Genomic DNA, 21,663 nt, shown 5'->3' on the forward strand with positions numbered 1-21,663 from the left:
TATAAAGGTCAAGCCAGGCGAAAACTGTCATCTTCTGAAATTATCTCTGAATAAAATATTTAATTGTGTATACTGTACATATGGACATTTAACATTTGTAATCCTTTACATAAATTTGTGACCAGTTAAATTATATATTTTCTTTTGTGCTTTACATATTTCTGGTACAAAGTAGACTTACAAAGTGTTTTCTTTTATGTAATATTATCTTCATTTTTTTCTAATATTTTACTTTTATTATTTCAGAATGGCACTGAAATTTGTCAATGCGTAACACATAACATAATTCAAGTAATTATTCAGTTAAAATTAGTTATACTGAACCTTGGAGCATGAATGCATATTTAGTTAGTGAGTTATTTATACAAAAATGAAGATTACTTTTTTAAAAAACTAGGGCTAAATATTTATGAATATGATGATTTTTATCATTTTATACTTAATTAAACATAACTAGCTCAAAACAAAGCAATTTAGACACTTTTACCTCAATTTTGTTGTTCAGTGTAATTGAAGTACCGATATTGTTAAACAGTTAAGCGATGAGGAAGAAGAATATATAGTACACAGAGAAGAAAATAGTTGTTCAGATATTATCTGATTGCTTAATATCTGTCATTGTCAAATGACAAAATCGTTTATACAGGTCGGCATTCGGAAAAAAGTATTATTCGGTTATGAGATCACAAAACAGAATATACCACTCTCAAGCTTGTGGGCCACAGACAGAGTGGGTGACGCAGGAGAAACTGAAGAACATTATGTCTGGTAAACACCCGCCAGGGTAGCCGAGAGCGCTACCTTGCTGCTTTCTAGACTCGGGTAGGCGCGCCGGCCAGGGATCGAATCCGCCCGGCGGATTGACGACGAGAGCTGGTGTGCCGGCCAGCCTGGATGTGGTTTCTAGGCGATTTTCCACATCCTGATAGGTGAACACCGGGCTGGTCTCCACGTTCCGCCTCAGTTACACTGTTTGCAGCCATCTAAACACATTCGCACTATTTCATGGATTGCACTAGACACATACAATTAGGGTACACCTATTCCGTCCTGGGAGGTACGGGGTGGCGGCAGGATGGACATCCGGCCACACCTTAAAAACTTAACATGCCAAATCAAATTAACCATCACAGACCCTGCGTAACTGCGGGACAATGCGCAAGCGATAGACAGATAGAATAATCTCTGATAAACGAGAACACAAGGCTCGTATATCTACATCTACTCATACTCCACAAAGCACCGTATGAAGTATGGCATGGGGTAGCACTACTGGGCATTTCCCTTCCTGTTCCACTCGAAGATAGAGGGAGAGAAAAGCGACTGTTTATATGCTTTCGTACAGTCCACAATTTCTTCTTTGTGTTACTTATACGAAAGTACGTTGGTGAGAGTGGAAATTACTCCATCAGATTCAAATGCCGGTTTCCTAAGTTTCCTTTATAGAGCGGGAAAACAATTGCATGGATGTTCATATTGAAAGGGTGCCTGTTGGAGAGGGGAAAATGTTTTGGAATAACGTGACTCCACTATTAAGTTCTTAAATCTATTATACCTGCTGTAATGATAACGAAATCATTTCTTTACGAAACAAGTTGTGTTTTTAAACTAAATACAGCACACATCTAGACAACTGCTGCGTCATATTCTCCATATTGATGAATTTCTTTCAGTAAAGTGTTCTTTAGAGGCGAGAAACCGCTTCCGTATCCTTCACCTTTGCTTAAGATGACTGTAGGTCTGCTTGTTCCTTTGCTTCATAAAAATCTTTTGCTCTCATGAAACTCATAATGAGGTCTTAGAATTATAGACAATTAACTGACGAAATGTCTATATTTAATTATAGGGTGCCTAAGGGAAGGAGGTATATGTAATTTACTTTCGTTACGTTAGTGCTGTAGGTCCGGGTGTTTGTTCATAAGAAACCACATAGCGCATTTATGTTTAGTTTTATATCTTATTTCGCTTTGACAAATTTCTTAAATTAGTTTCGAGTACTATCCCAGACTCTGAAATTTTACTCGCAGTCATTTCTCACTCTTTATGTTCTGCATTCCTGTTGCTCTGTTCAGCACTTCTGTCGAAAATACATATTCCACAACAACAACAGAATGAACGTTGAACTCAGGGTCACCTCGTACTCTCCTGGGTACAGAGACATCCGCGAAACCAAAATAGGAAGTCTCGTAAATTGTCATTTTTGTTAGCTCAGACGTGCAGCGTACATAGGTGCAGCACCCCACATTCGTCTGTCAGCAATGTGGAACGCCAGACGAAGCTAATACGTCGCGTCAGCCCGATAGGCGCTGATCATTTACAATGTGTGTATTCAGCCTGAAAATTCAAGCTGGCTCAAGACACGTGCCATACTAGTTCAGCAGCTGTCTCAACGGCATCGCGTGGAGGGCATGCCACAGCGGCGGTTTCACATTTCCTTCATGTGGCTGATGTTGTGAGCGGCACGGTATCTCCCTTCATTTCATTCCTCCCTGTTTATCATAAGACTCCCAGTGAAATGAAAAGAGTACAAATGCTTCATTACTTTCAACTTAACGTCATTAAGAAAGAAGTAAAAGACAATGAATTCACCGACTTTCTGAAGGTTGTGTTGAAGGAAGTGTAGTTTTGCATACGTTTATGCTTGAGACAGGCACCTGCTAAACTGAAGATACAGTATCTATAAGTGGGCTTGAAAAGTTTCAGGCAGCTGGACAGATACGTCTAGAAATTTCAAAAAATTAATGTGAAGAACATAATGATGTGTTACTTTGACTACAGCTCGGTCCTGAACCTGGAATTTCTCTAAAATGCAGTATAATCGTATACCGGATTATACAGAGGAAAAGGCATTAATAAACCAAGGTGAGAGACAGGATTGTACTTTACTGCTTACACTTTTCATTATTTATACAGACGACGCCATCCGAAAATGGAATGAAAGAGCGCCAGAAGGGATCCATATAAACAAGCACTCCGTAGTCAGGCCACGAGTGGCCTACCGGGACCATCCGACCGTCGTGTCATCCTCAGTAGAGGATGCGGATAGGAGGGGCGTGAGGTCAGCACACCACTCTCCCGGTCGTTATGATGGTATTCTTGACTGAAGCCGCTACTATTCGGTCGAGTAGCTTCTCAATTGGCAACACGAGGCTGAGTGTACCCTGAAAAATGGCAACAGCGCATGGCGGCCTGGATGGTCACCCATCCAAGTGCCGACCACGCCCGACAGTTCTTAACTTCTGGGATCTCACGAGAACCGATCCATATAAACAAGACTAAGTATATTAACATATTGTTACATGTTGATGACATTGTATTAAAGGCGATTCTAAAAACAAACTAAGAAATCTATGTAACTTCTAAACTTTATTTGGAAAGAATTATAATTTTAAGATAGCACTACATAGAACTAAGGCAATGTTATTCCATGGGAAATGCAAAGTAGGAAACAGAATTGTAATTGAAGATGGGCTGCAGTGTAAACGCAACAAGGCACATGGCGGGCCACGAGGTGTGATATTCCAGCTGTCAGTAGAGCAGCTACAGCATAAACAAACACTAAAATGGTAAGCTTAGCCCATCACACATGTATACACTGCAAATTCGCAACCTGTGGCATCTAAGTGGTGGTTGATAAGCACGTGATTGCGCTTAGTTTTCTAGAAGCGCTGACGTGGCTGTGTTATCAGGTGATATAGCGTCGGTCATCTTCAGCAACTTCCGCGAAAGTTCGCGAAGGTTATTCGCCCTTCTTTTCATACATTGGAGACCACGTGAATAGGCCGTGTGCCCTGCTGGACCATGTTGCTCTTGTGGTGGAAAGTCGGCATCTGACACCAAGGCACTTAACGTGGACATCTATACTGGCAGCCGTAGGAGTGTACAGGGCCGATACATTCTGGTGTGTGGAGCGGTAAATCCGCGCATCCTATGTTGGTTTTCCCGCAGGACCCTTAGTCAAGGACAGGACGAGCAAGGAACAGAGTTACTATAAATGAACCGGTGCAGCTGGTGTGTTGTTGCCATCAAGCGGCCACAGAAGCTGATCGATCTATATTCATGGCCGATAGATCAGGGCTGCTCCCTCTAGGTGACAAGAAACCCAGTAAGACTTGGGTTCCACAATTGCTCAGCACAGGGCTGTGTTGTGCTTGTAGTCGGGCCGGTTGCCTGAGTTGAATGACTCGTATAGTTATTTACTGATGCTTTTGTCTTCGCATGACACCAGAGATAGAGTAGCCGCACATGAAGTACATGAGATTACCAGAAAAGAGCCTCATGAATCCATCGCTCTCCATCAGTGAGACGGAGTGGTTCCAAATAGAGTACCCATACAGGTGCGAGGCCGTCTGTACCACAAGTGCTTGTACTCCGCCCATCCGTCACAGTGGGTAATCCTTAGCCCGTCGGCTCCCTTGGTCATGTGGTCAGAGGTAGCCACCCCACTTATGAAGCCCTGTTGAGCCATGTGCCAGAGTTCCTCACCGGAATGTGGGTTTGCCCTCGACCTACTCAGTCAGGCCGATGTTTTTAACCGCCAGCCAGGTCGCATCGCTTGTAGCAATCGAGCTCTGAAACTGGTTTCCACTATCTCTCCAGTGCCCCTCAATTTACCACCTGCTCATTAAAATCATATGAACCTTGTCGGGTGTCGTTTCGGAAGCGCTGGCTGGCATAACAATTGTTGAAAAAGATAACAACAAAAATTATTATTATAAACACGTACGGTAATTTTCCTTAACTTCATAATAACTTCCACTAGTTAGCATGAAAGGAACAAAATGGAATTACGCGTTCTCAGTGATATACTACGTGTAGAACTATTATCGTATACATAGGATAGACATGTATTTATAAACAATCAATGATTTTACAATGTACCTGTGTTGTAGAACTACTAAGGACCCTTCTAGACAACGACTTACGTGTATACAGACTTGTGGAAGTTGCAGTTTCACACTTACAACCACTAAACAGAAAAAGAAAACAAGCGATGTGGATGTAATTGCATATTCTAAAAGGAAAGTTGAGTATAGTGTCACAAAGTCTTCATCGTATGATGCGGACCTATTACTGAAAATTTAATGACACCATGCACCAAATATTCTATCTAATTACTGGGGTTAAATATAATAGCTAACTACTGTGCTTAGCCCACCCTTCATCGCAATTAGATCCTTAAGTGTTTCTAGCACATGATCCTATTATCAATTTGAAATCAAGCACAAAAAATAATGCGACAACATGATAAATATTGATTAAAATACTTCTGAGTATTATGTCGCGTCATTGCTAAGAACTAACAACAATAATAAACTAAAACCGACGTTTCAGCCGAATTGCAACGGCCTTCCTCCAGGTTCCAGGAAGCCCGAGTACTGGCGAAAGCAGTGTGAATGCAAGAACGCAAAATACGGGAGGCGATCGAAATTATTAAGCAGCCTGACAACATCAGCAGAGAAGACGGCTACAAACTCCCTGCGTCCTGGCTGCCGGCCATCCCAGTCCAACTGTAAGTAGGCTGTTTATGTTTTCTTATTGGGAACGTTACGTAGCGCTCTGTATGAAAATCACTGGCTGTGCTGTGTGCAGTATGTGGCTAGTTTGCATTGTTGTCTGCCATTGTAGTGTTGGGCAGCGGCAGCTGGATGTGAACAGCGCGTAGCGTTGCGCAGTTGGAGGTGAGCCGCCAACAGTGGTGGATGTGAGGAGAGAGATGGCGGAGTTCTGTAATTTGTCATGAACTGCTATAAAATATTATGACTATTAAGGTAAATACATTGTTTCTTCTCTATTAATATCTTTCATTTGCTAACTCTCCCTATCAGTAGTTAGTGCCTTCCGTAGTTTGAATCTTTTATTTAGCTGGCAGTAGTGGCGCTCGTTGTATTGCAGTAGTTCGAGTAATGAAGATTTTTGTGAGGTAAGTGATTTGTGAAAGGTATAGTTTAATGTTAATCAGGGCCATTCTTTTGCAGGGATCTTTGATAGTCAGATTGCGTTGTGCTAAAAATATTGTGTGTCAGTTTAAGCACAGTCGTGTACAATTGTTTTTAAGGGGACGTTTCATACGTCGACCCTTAGCCGAGGATACCTCACTGGAATCTTCTGATTTTTTCTTGTAGTTTGCAGTTTGCAGTTAACTAGATATTATTTTCAGTGCTATGTTAAAGTGTTCTCTTATTTTTGCTCTTCAAATTGTTTTTTTCTGTGTTATCGTGTGAAATAATGGCGTGTGAAAAACGTAACACTAGGCTCCAAAGTAAACTGAGAAATAATAGTGACGACGAGCGTAGCTTATCAGCACAACTGTGTAGTGAGTTAACAGACATTCCAAGTAGTAATTTGGTAATTGTGCATAGGGAAATGGAGCGGGCGGCAAACAATGGCGTAGGCAGTGAAACAATTAGTGAACAGGGAAGCATTATCGATCGATCGCTCGGCAACAGCTCGCCTCAGGAATCCGAAATGATAGGACACAATTTTGCAAATACTGTAGACTTAAGTTTTGGGTCCTCACAGTTTTCTCAAATAAGTCAAGACACATTTTCTGCTTCTCAAAATGTGAATGTTGCTGGTGCAAATGCACTGCCGAAAAGCGTAAAGGAACAGATTCCAGACACTAATGCATTGTTATTACAATTAATGCAACAAATGGGACAAAATCTTCAAAAGTTAGACACAATGGAACAGAATCTTCAAAAGTTAGATACAATGGAACAGCACCAGAGACAAACACAGCAACAGTTAGACGCAATGGAACAAAAACTTCAAATTTAGACTCAGTGGAACATAAGGTTGAACTAACACGTGAAGTTTTAACTACTGAGTTACATAACATTGAATCGAAATGTCAAAAAGTCTGTAATGACGTAAAAACACAAATTTGTGAGGATTTTCAGCCTATTTTTTCGCGGGATGAAAATGCATTACAGAATCACGAAGCAGCCATAAAAGAGCTGCAAACCATTGTTCATGAAAATCATGAGACCTTGTGGGCTAAAATTGACTCAGTTGCATCTACCGATTCGGTTACGCAACTGGCAAAAACTCAGGAAAACTTAAAGAACACAGTAGATTCGATTTCAGCACAAATGAACACTCTGAAACTTGGTTCAGAAAAACATACTGAGGAAATGTGTTCACTATCGGAGAAAGTAGCTGAACTTTCGGATCAGGTCACTAACTTATCTACAAAGGTAGATGATGATCTGAATGACACAAGACCCGTAGCCTTCACTGACACAGAAGAGTATGAACAAATTAGAAAATTCAAATAAAATCAAAATCAAATCAATACACAGTACAAAAGAGAAATCCGGGAAGTACAAGATCAGTTGACGCAGGTAATACAAGAATTACATATTTCAGAGGACACTCGCGCTCCAACACGGGAAGAGGAACTTAGAAATACGGAAAAGCCACAAAATAATAGCACAGGGCATTTCGGTAATTATGAAAGGAATTGGCAAGGTGCACCGAATTTTGAGATGGAACCGCCGACACGACGTAACAATGACCGATATGTGACTCGCCGACATGATGATTTTGACTATAAGCTGTTCATTACTACACGTAAATTCAAAACATTTAAGAACTCTGCCAACGACATTCATCCACAAGCATGGCTCCATCAATTCTCTCATTGTTTTCCTCCCAACTGGTCATTGGAGCACAGGTTAGAATTTATGTGTGGCTACTTGGAGAATGAACCAGCTGTAAGAATGCAATCGGTCATTCACGATTGTCACAGTGAAGGAGATTTTTATCATGCCTTCCTCTCAGCGTATTGGTCTCAAGCTACGCAAGACCGAGTAAAACATAGCATCATAATGATGAAATGTTTCGAACAATCTGAATTTTCCAGTCTTATGAAATATTTTGAAGACATGTTGCATAAGATTCAGTATCTTTCAAACCCATACAGCCCCTCAGAACTCATCCGCATTAGCTTAATCAAACTGCCTGAACATTTACGACATATTATTTTAGCAGGACGTTGCAAAGACGACATTGAAGCTTTTCAGGGACTGTTACAAGAATTAGAAATTGACACAGACAGTCGCGGGATGCGAAAACAGGAAAACAATCACTACAGGTCAGATCCGTCACAATTCCGTGACGACAGAAACGATAACTGGACGCGACAAGGCTATTCTCACCACACAAATCGTGACCAAAACAGACACCACCCGTATGACAATCGTTTGCAGAGTAGTAATAATTACAGGGAAAGATCACCTCTCCGCGGTAATGACTATCACAGAGACAATAAGAGAAACAGACAATATGGGAACCAAAATAATTATTATCAAGGGAGACAGAATAACTTTAGACGCAACGGTCCAGCACGCAGTTACGATTCAGGGAGAAATTCTCCACCACGTGACCGACAAGAAAGAAACTATCGAATCTACCGACATGACGACAGACGATATGATCGTAACAACAGACCTGAATTGCATCAGAACTGGCGAGATTCAAACAGAGCAGAGCACTCTCGTCACAGTGAATTTGTAGAAGTTAGGTCTCCAAATCCCAATAATGACGTGCGCCAACAAAGAGACAATAGGCAATGACTCACACCGCTGGCAGCCACAAAACGTACTTATGAAACTGACGACGCAGCTGCCGTAGCTAGTAATTACGTAAAAATGGAAGACATTAGGGACATCTTACTCCAGGAACACGACGTAAAATTTAACAACATTGCATATCCTGTGATTCACATTACTGTTAATGACGTAAAATTTACGGCGGTACTTGACTCTGGCAGTCCCATTTCAGTTATTAGTGAAACAGCTTTTAGCAAGTGCAACAAATCGAACGATTGCCCCACACTTCCGTTACGTAAGATTAAATTACAAGGTGCAATCTTTGGAAAAAGTGTAGATGTACGCCAACAAACCCATTTAGAATTCTTTTGCCAAAGCCACAGCTTCTCTATGAACTTTCTTATTGTTCCATTATTGTCGACGGAAATTATACTGGGAGTAGACTTTTTGAATGAATACAAAGCAATGTTAAGCTTTCACGATGCTGAAATAAGTTTAGAGAAAGAAGGTAAGTCAATAGCATTGAAATTTGAAGATTGGCTCTCAAACCATGACGAGGAAATTAATCGGCTTTACCTTCTGTTAGACAACAGTTCGGAATTTTCTACGGAACTAGACACTAACAATCACTCTGCAAGTACTGACAGGGATGATATCGACGGCATATTTGAAATTAATGAGTTAATTCAGAATAAAATTCAAACAATTGAGAATTGTAATGACACTGATAGGCAGGACCTTTTAGAAATTTTACAAGTACATTCCACAGTTTTTACTCACAAAACAGGAACAATCAAGGGATTTCAATACCAATTTCGTGTTCGTGAGCATACTAAATTTTGTGTTAGACCATACGTAATTCCAGCACATTATAGGGACCATGTTAGAACAGAAATACAACCTATGCTTGACGAGGGCATTATTGAGCCTGCAGTAAGCTCATACAACAATCCGTTACATGTTGTTGAGAAGAAAAATGGATCGATCAGGCTTGTCTTAAATACGAGACAAATCAATACTATCATTATTCCTGAAACAGACAGGCCGCAGACGATGGAAGAACTTCTTCAAAATTTTAATGGTGTAAAAGTGTTGTCTTCCATTGATCTCAGATCCAGCTTTTATCAGATCGAACTTCATCCAGAATGTAGAAAGTACACAGCTTTCCTTTGTTTCGGCGTTTGTTATCAGTTTCGGAAACTTCCTTTTGGTTTGAACATTTCTTCGGCAGCATTCATTCGCGGGCTAAATTCCATATTACCTGAGTTCTTAAAACGTCACATCACCTTATATGTGGACGATATTCTGATAGCAGAAGCCTCATGGGAACAACATAACCGCATCCTCAACAGTTTGTTACGTATTTTTGCAGAATCTGGAATTACAGTTAACTTGGAAAAGTCTGAATTCGGTAGGACAAAGGTGAAGTTTTTGGGACAGATTATTTCTTCTGAAGGCATTCAGCCGGATCCTGAAAAGTTAGAAGCAATCAGAGCCATTCCAGTTCCATCCACAAAAAAACAACTCCGCAGTTTTCTAGGTCTCGTAAATTTTTACCGTCGTTTTCTGAATATGCAAATTCTAGTTACACCAAAACTTTGTTCTCTCACTGGAAAAAATACTATTTGGAACAGGGACGAACAAGCACAGTTGGAATTCAATTCTTTGAAAGAATCGCTACTTAACACGCCAATACTAGCTCATCCAGATCTGTCACAAGATTTCTGCCTTAGCACGGATTCTTCTAAAGTCGGTCTTGGTGCCCATTTATTTCAAGAAGCCATAGAAGATGACATTACTGTTCAGAAAACCATTGCTTTTGCTAGCCGAGTGCTAACAAAATCTGAAAAAAATTATTCTGTTACTGAATTAGAAGCTTTAGCTATCGTTTGGGCATTTAACAAATTCCGTTTCTTTCTTTCTGGTAAGCACGTAAAAGTATACAGTGATCATCGTGCATTACAATTTCTTATGTCTTCAAAATTAAATCATGATAGGTTAAAACGTTGGGCATTGTTTCTGCAAGAATTCCGTTTCACAGTAGTCTACATTCCCGGCAAGGAGAACATTGTTGCGGACGCACTGTCACGCGCACCGGCTGGGCTTAAGGAAAGTAACACAGAACGCAACCTCGAGAAAAATTTCAGTATTCCTTACATCCAGAAAGTCGCCTTTGAAAACTTCATCACCACATCTTTAAGGGACATTGCTCATGAACAAGATAAAGATCCGATTTGGAAAGTCATCAAAAGTAAATGGCATGAAAAGACACACACCCAGATTCGGCATTATTACCTGGTTAGAAACAACATACTCTTCAAACGCTGCACTGTTGATGACAAGCTATGGGTACTTTGCATTCCAGACGATTTTGTTAATAAGCTCATTTGGTACATTCATTTCAGCTACGCACATTTTGGTCCACGAAAACGTTATTATATTCTTCGAACGACTTGTTATTTTAACAATATGGAAAAGAGAATTCGAAGAGTCTTGTCTATTTGTAAACTTTGTCAAAAGGCGAAACCATCTACTATCTGACATCATGCTCCGTAGTTTCCTATTATTTCTTCTAAATTAAAAGAATTTGCTGCTGTTGATCTCTTGGGACCCCTTGTCAGAACATCGAATGGATTTTCGTACGTTCTAGTCGCTGATGAACTTACTTTAAAATTTGTTTCTTTCACTCCGTTACGTAAAGCCACTGGACGGTCTGTATCCAACGCCTTTGTTAAAAATTTCTTACGTGAAGTTGGCCACGTTGCTAAAGTCATTTCAGATAACGGACCGCAATTCAGATCTGCTGTTTGGTCACGCATGCTTCGGAATCATAAAATCAAACCTGCTTTTATTTCATTGTACTCACCACATTGTAACCCCTCCGAACGGATTATGAAAGAAATCAATAAGCTTTGCAGACTTTATTGTCACAGAAAACATCAGCATTGGGACAGATATTTACACGTATTTCAAAATGTGCTGAATGAAATGCCTCATGATTCCACTGCTTTACCACCTACTCTTGTACTAAAGAATGAAGAACCACCGAACAGAATCAGAGAGCTTGTACCTTTCCCGAATACACGTAAACTTCGACACAAAGACATAATTGATTTGGCTCTTAAAAATATAAAATCTGCAGCAAACAAAAGGATAAAACTACACGGTAAAGCAAATGTAAAGAAATTATATATTGGTCAGAAAGTTCTCATTAAAGCTCATTCATTGTCACATAAGAAGAAACACTTGAGTCACAAATTCTTTCTAGTTTACAATGGACCTTACAGAATCCGACGTATACCACATGATAATTGCGTTGAAGTTGAAACTCTGCGTACTAGGAAGAGTAAATGTTTACACCACATTTCACATGTAAAACCGTTTATTGAAAAATAATCTGCTTTTTAACTTTGTCTTTACCATACAACTTTTTACTTTACATTACTAGTATGCTTTGTCAGACTTAGAATCTGTTTGCGGTGTTTCTGTTTCATATCTGCACAGTTTTTCTGAATTATTCTGGAAAGTAAAACATGTTTTAGTAGTAACTTTTGTGGTATAGCTACAATGAGACAGCCTTTTCCGTAGCACAACAATACGTTACAGCACAGTACTTTCATCATCACAACAATAAGCTTAATAACTAAGATATCTATACGCACAGAATTTCACTTTTGTTTATCATGAGGTAATTACATTGTTTCTGCAGAACTTATATTTCGGAGGACGATAACTATGACACTTCCACAGAGATTATCTTACAACAAGACGCACAGTTTAGCGCTACAGTACACGTAATTGAGTGATTAATTTTGTACTTAAAACATTTTTTTAAAGATTTTTGAATTACAAAGAAAGTTTTCCGCGATACATTTCATTCCATTGCTGTAATCTGTAACATCTGAGGGTATAATTACATTAATGCTCAGGGTGGTACATGCTTACTTTGTGTACCATGTATTTGGCAAGCACAAGGAGCCCTAGCTAATATGGTATTTGCTTATACAACTTTACACATCGGTACCATATTTCTCTAAACATAATTACACAGCTATCTGATCATTTAACTGAGAGAGACAAACTTTTTACTACGTCAGTGACACATGTTTACGTAATTACACCGTTGGGTAACTTCACACTTACGATATTGTATTTTGTCTGTACTGTGTGAACACTTCATATTTTTTCGGAACCATTGTGATACTATGAGAGCTTTGAATGATGTATTTGGTATGAGATCATGACTTTTAAAGTACGTTTGAGGCAGATGACACTATTGAAATGAGCAGAGAATATTTTTTATGGTTTGAAATTATTGCAGAAAGCTACGACTTTTTTGAGATTTGACTGAGGTGCTATGATGTTGTTATTACGACGACGATGTGTATTATGCTGCTGAGGTATGTTTATGATTAATAGGCTGATGCTATATGAGTTATTTGATTAAGCCACGTAGCTGTTATGATGAAATATTGAAGAAGTGTCGACGAATAAGGTAAGGAATAATGAGTAGTGTTTAGAGACTCTTGATTTATGAAAAGGATGTTGGAAACCAAGAAACGTACTTTAAGAGTAATGAAATGCGTGTAAATGCATGAATGTATCACAATGCCGACGAAAACGTTTTAAACACTGTTATATTCATAGGATTTTGTTTCTACACATTTGCAACGCAAATTCTTGACCTGTGAAATATTTTTATAGGAGACTGTCACTGTAGCGGAAACTGGTGTCGTAAAGATTTCCGTAAGAAAGTTAAGTGACCACCTGCACGTAATGCGTCGTCGCCACACAGCTGTGTCAGACACCTGGAGAACAAGCCATTAGGGTGTGCCTTTCTGGAAGCACAGGTAGAAAAAAAAAGGGAGGCCATTATCCTCGCTATTGACATTTCCTTGTTGAAAGCATACTGTGGAGCTCGTAATTTATGATATTTACTGAAATGCCTAATGAAATGACGAGAAATATTTCTACATCTGCACACCTGACTACAAGCGTCTTTCTACGAGAGTTGAGAGAATTTCTACTAACTTTTCAAATGTCACATGACTATTGAATGATATTTTTATGCTTTGCTTTTCGTAGTTGCTTATTTCATTTGATATCTGGTTTCCAGCTGTGTTGCAGCATTAGTTTTATAAAATAAACTTAGATGCATTTGCTAATGTGAACACTTTCTGTCAACAGATCTATTAAATAATTATTTTATAATCCACATTCTTCGAAAGGGAGCTTTTGGAATGGAAAGAACAATAAGAAGGGACTAGTAACAGTAACTGGACACATAATTTTCTTTTCAAGTACATGGTAATATTTTTTTTTTACAATAAGTTTTTGTGGTGCACCACTTTAATTACATAGACATTAAGATATGAATATACATTTCCCTTATATGCATTGTTGTTTTTACTGTAATATTTTTTTCTGCTTGAGCTATGTCATGTTTAGATATAAGTTGCTGCTGTTTGCCAGGCATAGTGTTATTGAATTTGACTTTGTATTATTCTGTTAAGCCAGTTTTACTAATTATTTATTTTTATTGTTTGCTGCACATTGCCTTATATTAGTTGTAATATTGCAATTGCTTTGCTAATTTCTTAATGCTGCTTGCTTCGCAAATCTGCGTTTTTTTCATTGCTGTTTATATTAATTGTTTTATGTGATGCTGCATTGCCTCGTCCCTTGGTATATATATCTGAGCTCAGTAGATTTAAGTTAGCTTAAGAGGGGTAGACTATATAAGAAACTAACTATGATGACTTGGAAGAAATGTATTGAGAAGCTATATGAAAATGGTTTGGGCAAAAAAAAAAAAAAAAGGATACTGTACAGTGGAGAAAAAACTATTTTTGACAGAGGATGTGAACAGAATACAGAAGGCAGGCTTAGATAGGACTTTTGGGAATAATGATGAACAAAGGGAGATCTCCATGCAAAATACTGCAGTAAAACAAACCCTGTCCTTTCCTTTTGTGTCATCCCTCTATATGCTTGTGTACCCTTGTGTATTTGTTTTCTTCCTGTCTCTGTGTAGTTTCATAGAATTTTTTCTTCTTTTAATATTAAGCTACATTCACTATGATGAGGAATACTGTTATCCTCAAATATAACTGGCATTAATAATATGTTATTTACTTTGTAAAGATGTTAGACATTATTTATTCTGTTTTGTTGCTCATATGTGAAGGTGATGTTTCAAAAGTTATTCTGATCTTTATGCATGTACTTATGTCATTACACTGATGTATATGTTTATTTCTATTCTTTTGTAAAGCCTGTGTTACTACAAATGTTATCTGTATCGTTATGTTCTTTAATGATGTATTTTCTACCTTGTAATTGTATTCTTATGTTATAAAATTGTAATTGACACCAGTTCATCATATTATTAACGTGTAAGTTCCATTTCACTGCACACGTTTCTGTTGGTCATAGTATATGGACAATATGTGAAAAGTTGGGACTGTTAGTGTTTGCATGTGTGTTGATAATTCAGCAAGGGACTGGATAACAGCATTGCTGGTTCTATGGACAATTCCAAAAACTTTGTGAGTGCACAAGTGGGGGTTATGGACTTGCTATATTATCCGCAAGACTCTTCAATGGTGATGGTGCACCTGCACAGTCGCAACAGATGGCTGCTAGCCATCTCTACAAGGACTACAGTGGGTCTACACCTCTGGTGGCCCACCAATACCATATTCTCTACCAGGACTGCAGTGGGTCTACTATGTGATGACCTACCTACCAAACTTCTTCAAAACGTCGAATGACTCTGCTGTGGGTTTGCTCTGTTGTGGCCCATTACCTGTCAGCATGTCAAGAGTCAGCACTGTCTTTCAGTTGGAAGGACAACACTACTTCTTCAAGACTGCATGGAAATCCACTAGTTCCGTGTGCATTGTCTTTTACTGCTCAGACTTAGAAAAAAAAACACTGAAATTTTACTGTGATGAACAATCTGGACTGTCTTTATGGACTGTGAGAAAATTTTAGCTTTTGACCAACATTGTATAAATAAGTGTGTGCATTTGATATCTTTTTTATTGTAATTATGAAAAATTTTATCAAATCATTATTGGCCACTGCCCAAAAATATTTTGTAAAATTTTTTGTGGGGAGCATGGGGGCTATGTAAGTAGGCTGTTTATGTTTTCTTATTGGCAACGTTACGTAGCGCTCTGTATGAGAATCACTGGCTGTGCTGTGTGCAGTATGGGGCTAGTTTGCATTGTTGTCTGCCATTGTAGTGTTGGGCAGCGGCAGCTGGATGTGAACAGCGCGTAGCGTTGCGCAGTTGGAGATGAGCCGCCAGCAGTGGTGGATGTGAGGAGAGAGATGGCGGAGTTTTGTAATTTGTCATGAACTGCTATATACACTCCTGGAAATGGAAAAAAGAACACATTGACACCGGTGTGTCAGACCCACCATACTTGCTCCGGACACTGCGAGAGGGCTGTACAAGCAATGATCACACGCACGGCACAGCGGACACACCAGGAACCGCGGTGTTGGCCGTCGAATGGCGCTAGCTGCGCAGCATTTGTGCACCGCCGCCGTCAGTGTCAGCCAGTTTGCCGTGGCATACGGAGCTACATCGCAGTCTTTAACACTGGTAGCATGCCGCGACAGCGTGGACGTGAACCGTATGTGCAGTTGACGGACTTTGAGCGAGGGCGTATAGTGGGCATGCGGGAGGCCGGGTGGACGTACCGCCGAATTGCTGAACACGTGGGACGTGAGGTCTCCACAGTACATCGATCTTATCGCCAGTGGTCGGCGGAAGGTGCACGTGCCCGTCGACCTGGGACCGGACCGCAGCGACGCACGGATGCACGCCAAGACCGTAGGATCCTACGCAGTGCCGTAGGGGACCGCACCGCCACTTCCCAGCAAATTAGGGACACTGTTGCTCCTGGGGTATCGGCGAGGACCATTCGCAACCGTCTCCATGAAGCTGGGCTACGGCCCCGCACACCGTTAGGCCGTCTTCCGCTCACGCCCCAACATCGTGCAGCCCGCCTCCAGTGGTGTCGCGACAGGCGTGAATGGAGGGACGAATGGAGACGTGTCGTCTTCAGCGATGAGAGTCGCTTCTGCCTTGGTGCCAATGATGGTCGTATGCGTGTTTGGCGCCGTGCAGGTGAGCGCCACAATCTGGACTGCATACGACCGAGGCACACAGGGCCAACACCCGGCATCATGGTGTGGGGAGCGATCTCCTACACTGGCCGTACACCACTGGTGATCGTCGAGGGGACACTGAATAGTGCACGGTACATCCAAACCGTCATCGAACCCATCGTTCTACCATTCCTAGACCGGCAAGGGAACTTGCTGTTCCAACAGGGCAATGCACGTCCGCATGTATCTCGTGCCACCCAACGTGCTCTAGAAGGTGTAAGTCAACTACCCTGGCCAGCAAGATCTCCGGATCTGTCCCCCATTGAGCATGTTTGGGACTGGATGAAGCGTCGTCTCACGCGGTCTGCACGTCCAGCACGAACGCTGGTCCAACTGAGGCGCCAGGTGGAAATGGCATGGCAAGCCGTTCCACAGGACTACATCCAGCATCTCTACGATCGTCTCCATGGGAGAATAGCAGCCTGCATTGCTGCGAAATGTGGATATACACTGTACTAGTGCCGACATTGTGCATGCTCTGTTGCCTGTATCTATGTGCCTGTGGTTCTGTCAGTGTGATCATGTGATGTATCTGACCTCAGGAATGTGTCAATAAAGTTTCCCCTTCCTGGGACAATGAATTCACGGTGTTCTTATTTCAATTTCCAGGAGTGTATATTATGACTATTAAGGTAACTACATTGTTTGTTCTCTATTAATATCTTTCATTTGCTAACTATCCCTATCAGTAGTTAGTGCCTTCCGTAGTTTGAATCTTTTATTTAGCTGGCAGTAGTGGCGCTCGCTGTATTGCAGTAGTTCGAGTAATGAAGATTTTTGTGAGGTAAGTGATTGGTGAAAGGTATAGTTTAATGTTACTCAGGGCGATTCTTTTGCAGGGATCTTTGATAGTCATATTGCGTTGCGCTAAAAATATTGTGTGTCAGTTTAAGCACAGTCTTGTATAAATTGTTCAAAGGGGACGTTTCACAACGCGCCACGAGCGGTCGCGGGGCAGAAGTTACACGAACAGCTGTAGAGCAACTGTCAGTCCTCTTCCGCGCACACCAGGAGGAAAACTTGCCGACCAGAAACCGAACGCTGATTGGCGGACAGGTACCAATCATCGACGACATGGACATCCACGAAATGCGTCTTTCCTTCCATCTTCCCTTACGTCATGACTAGCCCATCATATTACAGGGCCAATTAAAAGTTTTACAACAGTGACGTCAGACATCGATAATCTGTAATAAATAGAAGCACCTACCCCATGCAAAACCGGTCGTGCCCTGAGGAAAGCCGTTGCGATTCGGGCGAAACTTCGGTTTCAGTTTATTATTGTTGTTAGTTTTTAGCAATGACGCGGCATAATACCCAGAAGAATTTTAATCACTATGACACCGGCCCCGAAGCCTATGTTCTTATAATATGATAAATATGTATTTCAGAAGCGCGAACGAAATAAATGGTGGAGGAGAAGATATTGGAAGTACCCACACTCTTGCGAGGACAGACGTTAGTTGAAATAAAGTTTACTCTTTTCAATGCGAGCACTGACGCGCTGGTGAGGTGTTAAGCTGCATTGCTTGTAGCGTCTGTCAATGGGGTTATTAGCTCTGGGTCGCGTTCCCATTTCTGACGACCATTACCGAAACTGACAGACATGCATTAGGCGATGCATGCAGATCGCTATGCGTACACAAAATATGTCACCTTCTCTCTTTAACGTAGTACTCTGGTGCAAATTTGCGGCAAGACCACGATTTCCTGAAACTCCCATGAAAATTAGTGCAACGCAACTGAGATGTGAGGACAGTCTAACGAAACCCTTTAAACTGGCGCAACGCAACCGAGGTACTCAAAAACTATCTCAAAACTCTCTCGAAAATTGGAGCAGCGTAACTGAGGTGTGCCCAGACTCCCACCAAACTATCTCGAAAGCTGGCCCAACGCTACCTTGGCGAACCCAAATCCACTAGAAACGCTCTCAGTAAATCAATGAATTGTGTAATGCAACTGATGGGTGCCTAAACCCTCTCGAAAAATGGCACACTGTAACTAACGTGTGCCCAAACTCTACAAAAACTGTCTTGAGAAACTGGCACAACGCAAGTGAGACGTGTCTGAACTCACTCAAAAGACCAAGCTCTTCCCCGATGTCATCAGTGACTCAAAGCCGCATACGATTCCACACACAATAAAACAAATCTGAATCACTCACACTAAGATGAGACGGTAACGCTCGCCTGTAACAGTAAGTCGTTGTTCCTGGGTGATAAGCATCCTACGGATGCCTAGCTACATTTATGTACCGGGTCATGAATGAAAGTCTTATATTAACATACAGACAATGGTCGTTTCTCTGTCATTCAGACAAAACACAGACAAAATACTTAGCTACCTGCAAGACAGAGAGGAAATGTAAGATTACCTACACTTCAGTATTATATACATCTACTAGAAAACTAGTCAAGATAAACCTAACAAATTTGCAAATCGCAAACACTAAAAATAGCAATATTTTTAACATAGCTGCACAACAGTAACGGTTCCACGTAATAAAATTATAAACAGCCGACCAGTTGCAATGGATAAAGAGATTCTTTAGCTAGGTTTCGACAAATATAAATTTGTCTTCTTCAGAAGGTAGCAATTTTACATTAGTAAGGACTAATGTACCATCGCCGTTTTCCTGTCGGCAGATCCATTTGTCAAAAATGAAATATAGCCCTAGAATTACGGTTTGTCACGTAAATGTAAAATAGTACATGGATCTTGCAGAGCTCACAACCAATGATGGTACATTAGTCCTTACTAATGTAAAATTGCTATCTTCTGAAGAAGACAAATTTATATATGTCGAAACCTAGGTAAAGAATCTCATTATCCATTACAACTGGTCGGCTGTTTATAATTTTATTACAAAAAATAGCTCTTGTCTTGGAAATGTTTTATAAGAGATATGTGGTGGGGACTAATTTGTTTCCTGAATTTCAATGTCTCCAGTTCTAGCGCATTCACATGCGCAGTCTTCGGTGGGTGGAATGGCCCATTACACACCAAAAAGTAGTTGTTACACATTAGTTTTTGCTTGTTGGATAACTGAAAGGATTTTACCTACACATTCTGGCTAACAACACACTCGCACGCCCGTGCTTACTTGTCCCATCATTCTTTTCTGTCATAGCCCACTACCTGAAACCTATGGAGTGCCTGCTTTACAATTTTCCTGTGCTGCTCCTATATCCTCAGTGAGAAAACTACAATTTTCCTTATGAGATAAGTCGATTACGCAGGGCTATAACAAACACAATCTTTGTGACTCCGTGTGGCGCCTCGTTCATGATATCCTAAAAGTCCTTTAAGATGATATTTCACAAAGTATGCTGCTTGTTAAAATAGAGCCTACTGAGATTGCCTAGATTTTTCATACCCAGTTCAGCATAATCGAACTCGGGTGATGTGATGAAATAAATAGCGGCTCAATCCTCTGCTTCTTGAGGTTTCTTTCCACCTCCTTGAACTGAATCGTGACCCACTATCAGATATTGTCTTCTCTACAAGGGTCACCCAAAATAAGAAGTCACTGAGAAGAACACATGATACGGTCAGTCCCTTAGCTCTCCTTATCAGGTGTAAGTGCGACGTACTTGGAGGTTAGTTCTACAAATAGAACAAAATAGTCGAATCCTCTCTGTGTTTGAAGCATTTGTCCTATGAGATCGGTTGCAGCTAATTGTTTAATTTATTTATTACTATGGGGAACAATGGAGGTTGTATGATTATGGCCGAGTCCTTGGATTTACATACAGACAACCTTCGACAAATTCTCCTCTCCATGTTTCCGAAACGACTGAGGATCCTAAATTTCACGTAGCATTTTCTGGGACCATAGCTGAAATGGGTATGCCATACAACTTCATTGATCAAATCCTCAGGAAGACAAAGCCGCAACACTGACTCCCAAATACTGTTCCTATGGAACTTAATACCTTTAAGTAATAGAGGAAACTATTAACGGAACTTAGGTTTGACCTTTCTACTTCAATCTTAAGAGTGCCGAACAGTTGTTTATATCTTTTGATGCCCCTCATGCCGCAGCACACAAAGTTTTCGAAGGCAAATTTTCGCATATAGTGAAGGCTAAAGAGTTTTCCCGTAAGATCCTCTCTGAAATCTTTCTTTAGCCACACCGGCGAGCGTGATAAGGCATCTGCTGTTACATTATGCTTCCCTCTACGTGCATGACTGTGGATCCACATTGCTGCAGGAAGATAATCGTTCTCGCTAGTATCTTCTAGGATGATTTTGCACTGAGTAAGAATTCGAGCACGGACCCGTGTACAGTCTGTTCATTCTTCTTTGTAAGGGGAGCCTTAATTTTTCGAACCCCCACAGACCTGTCAACTCGACTTCCGTTACTGAATAATTCCTTTCACTTCTGGTAAGCATTCGGCATCTGAAAGCAATTGTTTTCCACACATGGTTTCCACTCTACACGTATTCCTTAAAAAGCATGACTCCTAGACCAAAATACAAACGGTGTGTCATTATGCAGAAAGCTTCTGAAAATTAGGATGGGCAAGAATCGGTTTTTCCAGTAGCACCGATTTCAGTGACTGAAATTCCTTTTCCGCAGTGTCATCTCAGACCCATGCACTTTTGTTTCCGATAAGGTAGTTGACACTAGGACTACTCTGTGTAATCATGTGGAGATATCAGTTATAGAAATTACCGAGTCCAAGAAATCCCTTCTCAGTGAGCTTGTTGAGATGAGGACTGCTGTGTGTGTGTGTGTGCGGGGGGGATCACAGTCTTGTAAAACCTTTTTAAAGAAATTTCCGCTCTTTGAGTGTAAACTACTGTTCATTTATTTCACACAGTCATGAATACGATTTTCATTGCCATTCTCAAGTCCGTTTTCAAATGTCACAATTTATTTGACTGGTCTACATGTCATCGTAGAAAAAACATATTTCAG

This window comes from Schistocerca cancellata, chromosome 7 (genome assembly GCF_023864275.1).
Source record: "Schistocerca cancellata isolate TAMUIC-IGC-003103 chromosome 7, iqSchCanc2.1, whole genome shotgun sequence".
In the NCBI taxonomy this organism is placed as follows: domain Eukaryota; kingdom Metazoa; phylum Arthropoda; class Insecta; order Orthoptera; family Acrididae; genus Schistocerca; species Schistocerca cancellata.